We start from the raw sequence: 13347 nt of genomic DNA on the forward strand, positions 1-13347 counted from the left end.
ATATGAAACAAGAGGTCGTATGGCTGCAACCAGCAGCATCCACACCCCATTTAGAATGAATTTAGGCCCTGCAACAATACATTACACCCCTGCAGCAACAACTCACTCAAAACTATCAAAACGTGAATTCTGGACAGCTTACTATTTTACCTTGTCGCTTCATTTTGAATGGGTAATGGAGGGAAAAAGGATTTACGTCCTTCATGAAAGTTATATACATGTGTCTTTGGGGAGCACAAAATTTTGAATCACCCCTACATCAATTCAATACAAAAAGATATGCCCAAAACACCAACTGCAGTCTGTGTAAGATTTCCAAAACCAAAATCTGGGCAGTACCTCCTCTACACTTCATCACCCATTTTCGAGAAGATAAAAGAACAATTGGATTTTAAAGTCTAAATCAACGTTATATAAATATGAAATAACTTTCCAAAACATATTAAATCACCTGAAACGAAGCTATACACAAGAAGTTATACCAATATTACTAACAATTGTCCCCTCCAAAAATGGGTTTGTTAACTAGTTTTTAACGTTTTCCCTTTATGTTCTTTCAACTTTCTCTCAAGTTCCAAGCTGACGATTAATTCCGTAGACATCGTAAGATACCTATATACACCTCCATGGGGTTGACTAACATCATAGATAATTAATTCACGGAGGAAAATTGAAGAACTTACCTTAATTTCTTAGAAACCATGGCTGCCCCTTTCTCTTCTTCTTCTCACGTTTTTCTCTCTATGTTTTGGGCTGATATTTGTGTTCCAAATGAATTAAGAGTCATAAGAATACATATATATGGTCCCTTAGGAAAGTGACATGTGTCATCCCCTAAGGGTAGCATGTGTCAAGCCCTTATTGGGCCATGGATCCACCCTTAGCCTCCAAGGCGGCCACGTATCCTTGGTGGAGCCCACCCCCAAGTAGGTGGGTCACCTACTTGACCCCAAGAAGTTAGGTTACCTGCTGCCATGTGGTATTTCCCTAGGCTACCAGGTGGAACCTCCTTTTGCTTCCATGTGTCGCCTTCTCCTCTCCCCCGTGGATTCGTAATCTCGTCTTGTTTTAAGAGTCGATATAATCCGTACTAGGTAAGCTTGATATATCCTTAAGTAGATCAATTGTATAATACTTTCAACTTAGTAGCTTATGTAGGTAAATTGAGTCTTACGACTCATTTTTTTTAGCCTCCAACTCTTTCCGGATTCTCACGACTCTATTTCCAACCTTCCCTCTCATGAGGTATCATATTCTTATTTCCTTTGAGTTGTTTAATGTGTGTGGAAAGTAGGGGTCTCATGGCTACTTTCAAGAAGATTAGGGACACGTTTCAAGGTTTAAAAGTGCAGGGTGTAACATCCTTCCCCCCTTTAGAACATTCGTCCCCGAATGTTAAATAACACTTCCCTCAAGACCTTATACCAATTGTAGGGAGATTGTTGTCTATTGCGATCACACCTATTCTCATCCAGGTAATTAACATACAAGTTTCAGGAGTTGGGTTTCCTGTAGACCTCAAGAATAGGTGCGAATACTTGTGTTCCATGTTCTCTTCAGCTTCTCCGGTCATCCTCTTTTTGGGTTTTGGTTTTGCCACAATATCTTGACGGAAGGCATGTCTTTTGGTCTACAATCTTCTAGTTTGCCGATCTAAGATGGAGATAGGTTGTTCCTCACAGGATTCCTTTTCCTGTACATCATCTATGGAACATACCCGGGGTGGCTCGTCAGTACCCTTACGAAGCATCCTTTATCTGATGAGCTAGGCGTATAGTTTCCAAATAAGAGTGTAAGCTCGACTTATCATCCACCTTGCTCATCTTACGAGCAACTTGATACCGTCTAATATAGTTTGGGTTAAGTTTCCTTTTTTTTTTGGGTGACCCTATTATGAACATCCAATCATCAATTTGAACTCTGTGTGTCGGTGGCAATTATCTGTATATCATTTTTTCGACTCTAGGCTGCTAATTCTTAGCTTGCTCAACTATGTTGGAGCCATTGGAATGCTAGAGTAGTTATTATTATTGTAGGAAACTTGATAAGTGATGTATAATCATTTTGGCTACCTTCGAAGTTAATCTCCCGGCTTGTGACATATCTTCTAGCGTCTAATAGTGCGCTCAGTCTGTTTAGTAGCTTGAGGGAGAACTGAGGTACTAAGACCTGTCTATGCTCCTGATCTCTTCTTGGACTGATCTCAGGACGTTAATTATAATTGAAGTCCCTCTATCTGAGATATTACCTGAGGAAACCTCACGGAACCTTACTACTTCCTTGTCATATAACTTCACCTAGTTCCAGCTGCATAAGTGGTCTTGATTGAAAGTAAATGAGCTGATTCATTAACCTTCTCGCAATAACCCATATAGCACCCTACTCTTAAAGAGTATAACATAGGTGTGTAATGATGTTGATAATTTGGGAATCATTAGCCTCGTATAGGCCTTCTCATTATTTTGTGTCATTCTTTACCTTTACAAGATTATGAGAGGGTACAAAAAGTATCCTAGCGTTACCTCGCTAGTCCTCATGTTTTACCCTGCCTTTTTCTCCCTTATCCTACACTCGATGTCGGGGTAGATCCTTGGTCCACTCGTGGACATGTCTTACTCCACCCGTAGCACTAATTCCATCTCGGTAATTTGGCTTAACCTATCTTTGTATCTCTCGATAGTTAATTGCAACTTAGGCTCCCTTGCCTAGGACAATAGCTGTGGGGACTCCGTAAGGTCCTACCACTCTTTTACTCTACAATTTTACACCTTCTGGGCGGAGTAGGTAGCCTTTGATCGAAGGAACAGGGGCGAATATCGTTACTCCACGGGTAATATTCCCTTCAGAGTCATCCGTCGATGGAGTGTAAAATGAGTCTTGTAGTCCTGGTCATATTGTGGAATTTTTGAACTCACGTATTACTTCTTGTTTTTCGTAAATGACATTAAGAGGTACCATATTGGGGAACTGTGGCGCTCAAGCGCGCCATTAGTTCGGAATTTAGCTAATCCTGCTGGTTTCCCTTAAGCCCTTCTTACAATTCCCTTATCCTGGGTACATAATCCCATGTCGTTCCTCCGCAACTAGTTCAGATTCTTCCATCTCGCGCGACCATACCAGCACTAACGCATTAAGTTCCATCAGAATTCCAAAGTTAAGTGTGCTAAGGTGAGAGTACTTTTGGGATGGGTGACCTTCCTGGGAAGTCTTCATGTCGCGTTTCATTGTAATCCCTACCATAATGTGCGGGCACTCAACTTAGCTCAAGATTTACCTCAGCATTGTCTCGCGAGTCTTTATGATTTACCCTGTCCTTTCATCTGTTATCTTGCATTCAATATCGGCGTAAACCTTTAGCTCCACTATCCTCTATTCACTTTGTGTTCTCCTCATTTTCTACCATAAGAGACTTTCTATTCCTTTTTCTTTGGTGATTTATCTATCGCAACATCATTTGCGACTAACTCTATAACCAACATTTTGGTTTTTGGTCTAGCATGTTGCTATTATCCTTCGTCATATCTCTTAAGTTGGTTGCTATCCCCTCATGGTTACACTCTTTTGTTTTTATACGCAGTCGCCTTCTAGCGTTATGTTGTTCAGGGTCTCGTCACAAACTTCTTAACGCTGCCTTATGTAGCATTCTGTCTTCCATCTAATTATTGGTAGCTTCCGGACCTTTCCAACTTGGTTCAGTAAGATATCTTATCAAAGTTTAGACGTCTATCTCAAATATATTGCCATATTAATTGTCTCCTCCTACTTTTACCAGTTTCTCGTTGACTTCCCCCCTTTAGAGGGTGCATTTACTTTCACCCGCTTATGCCTTGCTTTATATCTCTATATCCTATCGTAATTTCATCCTATTTCTTTCCTCAATCTACTTGATATTGCATCATGTACCCGTCTATCTGCATATTTTTAACCTGATTATCCACGTGAGGAGCCTTTATTAAATTATGAAGCGATGAGAACCTTTCTATAACTAATGTGATGTCTTTTCTACTAATCAGTACTTGAATAATGTGACCTAAGGAACAACTCGTCCAAGGCCACCTTCTACTTTTCCTTTTTCAAGAATTACTTAGCACCTATAGTCGTTCCAATTCCAATTAGGCAGTGCTAGTATTCCGACGATAACTATTTAAGGTTTTCTTGAAGTAGTAGCTTTATCCCAATCTATATCCTTTGCTTTTTGGGGCGAATAGGAGTTGCGCCATTTATTCCTTAAGTTTGCCAACCTCATTTCTTAAGGGTTCCACCATTTTTGGGGCGACGTTATATACACGCATCATTTTTTTTGTATCTTAAGCTCCATGCTTTTACTGCATTCTCAACGCAGGCTTTTAACTTAGTTAGCCTCTACCAAGGGCGCCTTATTAGCGGTCTCACTTTATCCCTACATAATTGTAACACCCCAAAAGTTTTTTTTAGCAAATACCTAAATTTTTGATCTTTATAACGTACTATATTTTTTTTTGCCAAATTAGAGTATTTTGATAGTAAAGATATATTATATGTTTGCACTTCTTGAATGTGAACTTGATGACATTTAAACTTGTTGGAAGTGTTATGGTGTAGTTATATAAACTACTCCTACTATGATTATCTTTTAAATTTATTCAATGGACTAGATATTTACAAAAGTGAGGAAACTTCCTTTTTGTTATCATTTATTTTCTCATTTCTTTAAGTTCCTATCCTTTCCCCTTATCCTCTCCACCAACCCTCCAATTTCGTTTTTCTTCAAGAAATACAGAAACCAAAACCTCCCTTCTCTCACATATTCATCCTCCAAATCGATCATCAAGACTTTCCTTGGTTGATCCCCAAACAAACTCCACACGATTGAGGTAAGCTATAAACCCGTTTTTGGAATTGACTGTTGTTAGTGTTTTTAGCATAATCTCTTATATAAAGCTTTGTTTTAAGTGATTCAAGATGTTCTAGAAAGATATTTCATCTGTTTACAACTTTCGTTCAGCTCTCAAAACTCAAATCTTCATGTATTTACTTGAAACTGGGAGAGGAAGTACATGGCAGGTGCTGCCCAGAATTCTGTTTGTGCAAACTCTACTTGTACTGCTGTTAGTGTTTTGACGATATCGTTTTGTACAAAATGAATTTTGAGTTAATTTCTGTTGGGTTGGAAACTAAAGACATAGATATACAAGTTTGGTGAGGGTATAAAGTCCATTTTTGCCGTTTTCAGTTCCCAAACTTAGATACAACTGGACAAGTATGTCTGTCCAGATTTTTTATTTTCAAAATTTATCATGTGTACCTGTTAGTATTTTGGGGATATCGTTTTATATAAAATTCTTTTTGAGTTGATTTCTATTGGGTTGGAAACTAAAGACATATATCTACAAGTTTGGTGAAGGGTATAAAGTCCATGTTTGCCGTTTTCAGTTCCCAAACTTAGATACAACTGGACAAGTATGTCTATCCAGATTTTTGATTTTCAAAATTTATCATGTGTACCTGTTAGTATTTTGGGGATATCTTTTTGTATAAAGTTCTTTTTGAGTTGATTTCTGTTGGGTTGGAAACTAGAGACACATATCTACAAGTTTGGTGAAGGGTATAAAGTCCAGTTTTGCCGTTTTCAGTTTCCAAATTAGATTCAACTGGACAAGTATGTCTGTCCAGATTCTTGATTTACAAAATCTGTCATGTGTACCTGTTAGTGTTTTGAGGATATCTTTTCGTACAAAATGAATTTTGAGTTGATTCTTTTTGGGTTTCAAACTTAAGACATATATCTAAACGTTTCATGAAGGGCATAAAATCCAGTTTTGCATTTTTGAGTTTCGAAATTTAGATTCAAGCTGCGATACTTGACTTTCCAAATTTTCTGTGTTGGTAACATAATTCGGGTTGAAATATTCTAGGCTTAATTGCAATAATAAATCTTGTTTTATGTAAATATTATGGATATTCTGGAAATTTAAATAAGATATTTAATGGTATTTTTAAGGTTGTTTATATCGTGTGCAAGTTGAAGAACTTGAGACATTTGGTGGCCTACGGTTTGAACTTTTGAAGTCGTGTGGGACTGTTGAATTGTTGTATGCTAAAAGGGCTGAGGTTTGTATATAAACTCTTGTTACCTACTAATATATTAAAAGCCTATCTTGGTATATTTGTTATTTTCTTGCAATATGTCTTGTCATGTTGGTATCTTTAGAAATTGCAAGACACTTGTTTAACTCGCCCACTTGTACGGATTGTTTGATCACTTGACATTCTTGTGGACTTTGTCCTTCTTGTGGCTGTGACTTTGTCACCATTGACATGCCTCTTGTTTCGGACACTTTTCCATCTTGATTATGGATTTTTAATTCGTCTTAAGTATGGAAGTTGTCCATTTTAAGTACGAATTAGGAAGCCATTTTTTAATATGGTTCTTGGTTCTCTTGATTATTGGGTGTTTACTCTTCTTGATATAGGGCTCCGGTCCTTCTTGAGACTTGATCATGTTTGGTGTGAAGGCAAGACGTACACATTGGGCAAAACTAAATGTTAAAGCTTGTTAACGTATTTTCATGAATTATTGACACTTAGTTTTTTTATCGAACTTGATAGTCATGATATATTTGTTGTCTTGATTTATTTGTTATGTGTACATTTGTGCTGCAATGACTTGAGAAAATAAGTTGAAGAACCCAAAGGCTTCAAACTTGTAGTTTTGCACCACTAAGCTTTATGCTTAGCGATAGTTGTTTCTATCGTAGGAAATGTCCGAGAAGATGCTTGAGGTTGGCCATTGAAGTTGAAGTTTTGGAAGCTTTAAGGAAGATCACATTTGCATATAGGCACCTATATTTTGTAGTATTTTGGGACGTGTATACATTTTATGGTTTGCTTGTGTATTTGTATTTATGTACGTATTTCTGAGAGTTGTAACTTAAAGATTGTTGCTTGTTTTGTAAATTTTGGGGTATGTACATTTCTAAATTTTATGAAGTACTAAATTACCCTTTGGAGTTAGAACATTTGAATGAAGCATAAATTATCGTAATACATGATTGTCTCGGAAGATATTTTTTTTTAAAATAAAACTATTTTGAGAAGTCGCCCGTCCTAAATTAAAATTTTTATTTGATTTAATTGAGATGGGAAAAAAAATTAAGTTGGCTAACAACTTACACCTTTCATTTTTTTTGATCATATAAATGGGCCTTACAGAAAGTTAAATATATATATATATATATATATATATATATATATATATATATATATATATATATATATTTGTGTCACGAATTTAATATACGTTTTTTTTTGTAGTAGCATCCTCCCTGGAGGGTCGCTACAATAATTGTATCACAAGGTTCAATTCATATTTAAATATCCCCCTTTTAGTTCGTACATATATTCAGTTCCTGACATCTCTTTGAGGTGCTTCTGTTAGAAGTTCTTTCCCCAATTAGTCAGTGGAGAATTATAAACTGTTATCATAAATCATTTTCCAACCATTGTTGGAAGAAATCAAAACCTCTTACACATCACAGTACTTCTTTTAATACTTGACCTACCTGGTCTCCTTCCGAGATTATCCTCAAGTTATGAACAACCCATCAAATTTACAATAGGAGTTAGGGCTTGGTACTTTCGAAATGAGTAATGTTCAATTACTAGACATCTCACCCTTCAACCCGAGCTTTTTTTTTTTTTTCCATAGCACCATTATGGCTGGAGATACTGCGGTCTTAACTGTACTTCTCAGATAGACTTTTGTGTTTTTTTCTTTTTTTACGAAATAAACTTCCCCAAGTAAAGAGAGTGTCCCTTATCGACAACCTGAAGAGTACCTCTTATAGCTTTAATTTGGCATAATATGGGTACTCGATATCAATTTCCAAGACATGTTATAAGCTATGTTTTACTCCCTTTTTCTTGTTCTGGGAAAATTTTGGCAGAGTTTTCTCTACATTTCTTACTTATCCCAAAACCTGCACGCAGAAAATACCAACAATGCCTCATAGGGCCAACATATATATATATATATACATATCATATCACAGCCGCATAGGGCTTTCAATGTCATCTCATATCGCAGCCACACAGGGCTTTCAACATGAACAATAATATAAAAATACTGGACTTACCTTATATGTCCAACTTCAAACTGCATCAGTTGCACTTTCTCTCTGCTTTCCTTTCAGGTTTCAACTTTATATTTCAATACCTTACCCGACGGATATCTTCTGTGGCTTTACTTTACTTACCTGCATGCTTCGTAACTTTCCATGTCGTCAATTACTTCCTTCTGTTGGTGTCGTCCTTCTGTTAAGATCCCAGGTTAGTATAAGGAATTTTCCTATGACTCGGATCTAAAGCACGATCTCAGATCTAGAAGAAAGGTAACATCCTAAATGTCCTGTAGCTTCCTGTTTATAGATGTGGCGCACAACACATCGATAACCAAGACTCTACTAGACACGGTCTGCAAACAATATTATGTAACAGAGCCCCACTGGATGATAATACTTTCATAAACTGTAGCCCTTTTTGTTTGTATCACAACATAACAGGGCACGCATGCCGACAAGGGTGCCATAACATAATAACATATATCATATATCATGTAGACCCAGCTGAATCACACTGACATACACAACCCACATATACATGTCTGCAGACCTCTAAAAATATAACTGACAACATATGGCGGGACAGGGCCCCTACCGCACCCCCGAATGGACAAAACAATTTTATACATTAGTGGACAGTATCAAAAACTAGGCCCCGATACAATGGAGCCTCTTCTAGCTGAGCTGCATGGAATCCTAAGCTGACAGACTCCCAAAACCATTATCTGTACCTGCAGGCATGAATGCATCCCCCCGAAGAAGAGGGGTCAGTACGACATATATACCGAGTATGTAAAACATAATATAATACAACTAGAAGCATATCTGAAGTAGAGAAGCAGGGGATAAAATATCAAAATTGGAAACCTATACCTGTACTCTGTAAATCATGAAAGCATGCATGCTCAAATTATACAATATAGCCGGCCCTTTCAGGGGTCCGGTGAATCATATCTATAGGATCATTATAGGCCCGGCGCTATCACCACCTTATTGCAACACATCATCATCATATATATATACATACGTACCCGACCCTCTAGTGAAGGGTTCGGTGGTCAATGCAGTGAGTTGTGCATGAATAGACCTGGCCTGGGACTCAGTGAAATAAGTGTTACAGTATACACGAGTAGAGTAGTGACTAACTATACGCAGTTTAAATCATATCGGAGACTCGATAAAATAAGAAAGTTAAGCTTTTGTTTGAGGACCCGAGTAACGGTGTAATCATCTCGAGTGTCCTCTAAATGCCATTATGGGCTGCCCCAAAAGTAATCACGGGGACCCTAGACATGTATTAACATAGGGACAAATCATTTATGTCACGACCCAACCCCGTGGGCCGCGACTAGGGTACGACCTGTACCCCCGTATACGTAACTTTCAAATACAACCAAATTGAACTATGGGTAATGTGATAAAACACCCGAAAACCCCAATAGGTCAAAAAATTTTCACGTTCATGTAGCCTCCTTCATTCATATCGTATCATGAAAGAGAATGCAAGCCGATAAGGCGTCCATAACCTAAAAATATTTACAACGTGTCGTATAGGCACAGCCAAAATAAACTCATTAACAACCCACACATACATATGTCTACAGACCTCTAAGAATGGTAACGATAACATATGGCGGGACAGGGCCCCCACCGTATCCCTGAATAAACAAATACATATATACATTGGAGGACTTGTACAAAAAAACTAGGCTCCGGAATAGTAGAGCACCTCCAATCATAGGTGAGCAGAAATCCGGAGGTGGCGGATCTCTGAATAGGAATCTGTACCTGCGGGCATGAAACGCAGCCCCCCGAAGAAAGGAGGTTCAGTATGATACATGTACTGAGTATATAAGCATAACATAACTGAAATAACAACTGAAACAGAGATGCAAGAAATCAAGTACAATATTTAATAGGGTACTGTACCTGCACCTCACAAAATAAAGTCCTGTATACCAATATCACGTACCGTATCCGGCCTGCACGGGGGCTCAGTATTACAAATACATCCTCTATCACGATAGGCATATTCACATTATTAGCACTGAGGAATGTACAGCTTGATCCATATATATAGCAAGCACATGCCGAGGAACGATGGCCGGATCCATATAATTCATAATAATGATAATAATGCCGAGGAACGACGGCCCGATCCATATGTCTCATGATAATGCCGAGGTACGACGGCCCGATCCATATATTATATAATGATGCCGAGGTACGACGGCCCGATCCATATATGACATAATGATGCTGAGGTACGACGGCTCGATCCGTATAATGCATAATAATGTTGAGGTACGACAGCCCAGTCCGTATAATGCATAATAATGCCGAGGTACGACAACCCGATCCGTATAATGCATAATAATGCCGAGGTACGACGTCCCGATCCATATAATACATAATAGTGCCGAGGTACGATGGCCCGATCCGTATATAATGTAATATGCATATACCTACATGTAGGACTCAGTAGCATATCAACTATCCCTCAACTATTATCGTAAAATATACCCAAGAACCCCAGGTTTAGGAGCTTATACATCCAATCACTATTCAGCCTATAGAAGGCTCGAGGGTCGTAGTTTAACTACTTTAAGGCCTTTAACATTTAGGAGTGAGTACAAGTCCAGAGTCACATCTAGAGCCTGTAAATGGAATTTTCTCTAACTCATATCGTACATCGTTTCACTTACATTAAGCCATTTCAAGGAAAAGGGAGGGATAGGCTTTACGTGTATTACTTTCTATCACGTAAAAGGCTTACAAGACCATAACTCAACCCATCGCGGGAGTTCTAACATCAAGAAGTGAATAAGATTAATGAATCATGCTCGGGATTCTACGAATGGGATTATCTCCACATTACATATACCAACCACTTATGGCTAAGACATGCCAATAGAAAAGAAGATAAGCTTTACATACTTATGCCAAAAACATGCCAAAAGAAAGCTTCACATACCTCGTATGGACTTCTTTCAATTATGTCCACGTCATCGTCCTCCGAACCTATTTAACATGGAAGAAATGCGAGTGTCAACAACCTTAAATTTTCAGTACCCTCAGTTGCACCTTAGTATTCATGGAACCTATTTCCTTATTCGTCTCCTCGACTAGTTCTTTAATTAGTTAAGGCGTTAACAAAAATTGGGCAGCACCTCCCCTATAAAGTGCCGTATCCGAATTACAGATTACATCCCTAATCACTACAGCCAACCGAAAACAACACCCTGCAGCATATATACACATGAAACATGGCGACATCACACAACACAAGCTCCAGACAACCTGCTGAAAATTATGACACCAAAATAGGGTTTCTAGTCTTTATTTTGCACGCCTTTATTTATACGAAATGAGGGATCGTGTGGCTGCTACCAGAAGCACCTACACCCCTTTTATAACACCTTTAGGCCCTGCAAAAATCCCCCACACACCTGCAGCAGTACACCACAAGCACAAGACTTTACTTCGACGACAATTCAACTATAGCGACTCCAATTTAGTTTGTTTCGAACGTCAAGCATTGCTATGATGTTTTCACATTTCCAGCCACTTAAACAACATATAAACACTTCATAAAAACACCATAAACACCACTTTTAAAGGAAAACCCTTACCTTAACCTAAACTCGTCAAACACGCCAAAATTATCAAAGCGTGGATTCTGGACAGCCTGCTGTCTTGTATTGTCGCTTAGTTTCGAAGGGGTAATTGAGGGAAACAGGATTTGTGTCCTCAATAAAAGTTATATACATGTGTCTTAGGTTCGCAATCAATTTAGAATCACCCCTACAACACTTTTGTACAAAATGATATGCCCAAAATACCAATAGCAGTCCTTGTAGAATTTTTAAAACGAAATCTGGGCAATAGCTCCTCTACACTTCACTACCCTTTTTCGAGAAGCTAAATGCATAACTGTATTTTGAAGTATACATGAAAGTTATAGAACTATGAAATATCTTTCCAAAACATATTTTACCACCCAAAACGAAGCTGTACACAACAAGTTATACCAATATTACTAACAACTGTCCCTTCCAAAAACGGGTTTGTTAACTAGTTTCTAACATTTTCCCTCTTTGTTCTTTCAACTTTCTCTCAAGTTCCAAGCGGAAGAATTAATTCTGTAGACATCGTAAGATACATATATACACCCCACGGGGTTGAGGAACATCATAGCTAATTAATTCGCGGAGAAAAATTGGAAACTTACCTTAGTTTCTCCAAAACTGCCACTCTTATCTTCCTCATGTTGTTTCCTCTCCTTGGCTGATATTTTTGGATAGAAACTGAAGTTATATATCACATAACACACATATCTATATCTCCACGTGCTTGAGGAATACCGTAGATATTTAATTCACGGAGGAAAAGTTGGAGACTCACCTTTGTTTTTCTTGTTGCCGTAGCTAGCTTCCCTTAGGGTCCAAGTATTCCTTTCCTTTGTTCTCTCTAATTTTCAGCTCAAGTAGAATAGGAAATGAATTAGTATTCATCCAAACACACTTATATACACCTCTTTAAAAGGTACCACTTGGCAGCCCCCTAGGGTGACACGTGGAAGCCTCCTAGGGTGACACGTCAACCCATGTGGCCAATCACATGCTGCCATATGGCATCGGGGTCCACCCCCCCAAGCATACAGGTGAGTCACCTGCTTGCTTCACTTTCGTAAGTTCGGAAACTAGTTTTTTCTCCCTCTCGTAGGTTCGTCATCTCACCTTATTTTAAGAGCCTATATAATCTGTGCTACACATGCTTGGTATGTCCTCCAGTAGCTCAAGTATATAAGACTTTTACATTAATAACTTACGTATGTAAATCGAGTTCTACGACTCCTTACTTGACCTCCAACTCCTTCAGACTACTCATGACCCTATTTCCAACCTTTCCTACCATGGGGCATCACATTCTCCCTTCCTTGGAGTCGTTTGATAGCATTATAGACTATCCCACTCACATGACGACTTCTAAGAAACTTAAGAGCCTTCCCAAAAACTTAAGAAGCTTAAGAAGCGTTCCAAGGACCAAAATACGGGGTGTAACATCCTTCCCCCCTTTAGAACATTCGTCCTCGAATGTGAACCAAAACCTTCCTCCGGATCTTATACCGACCATATGGAGAGTTCCTCTATCCCGTTGCCATAACATATACTTTTATTGAGCAATCAATATCAAAGTTCCAAAGGTTAGGATTACTTGTAGATGTAGGGAATAGGTACGGATACTT

The 13347-nt window shown here is 38.4% G+C and overlaps 1 long non-coding RNA gene across 1 annotated transcript; it reads left to right on the forward strand.

Annotated features, from left to right (window-relative positions):
* The first annotated feature begins 4722 nt into the window (after positions 1-4722).
* LOC129890837 (uncharacterized) lies at positions 4723-7003 on the forward strand. Its single transcript, XR_008767045.1, has 3 exons — positions 4723-4853; positions 5981-6090; positions 6738-7003. It is a non-coding gene; the product is annotated as an uncharacterized LOC129890837 (long non-coding RNA).
* Positions 7004-13347: the final 6344 nt, after the last annotated feature.

Source organism: Solanum dulcamara, chromosome 5 (assembly GCF_947179165.1).
Source record: "Solanum dulcamara chromosome 5, daSolDulc1.2, whole genome shotgun sequence".
NCBI lineage: Eukaryota > Viridiplantae > Streptophyta > Magnoliopsida > Solanales > Solanaceae > Solanum > Solanum dulcamara.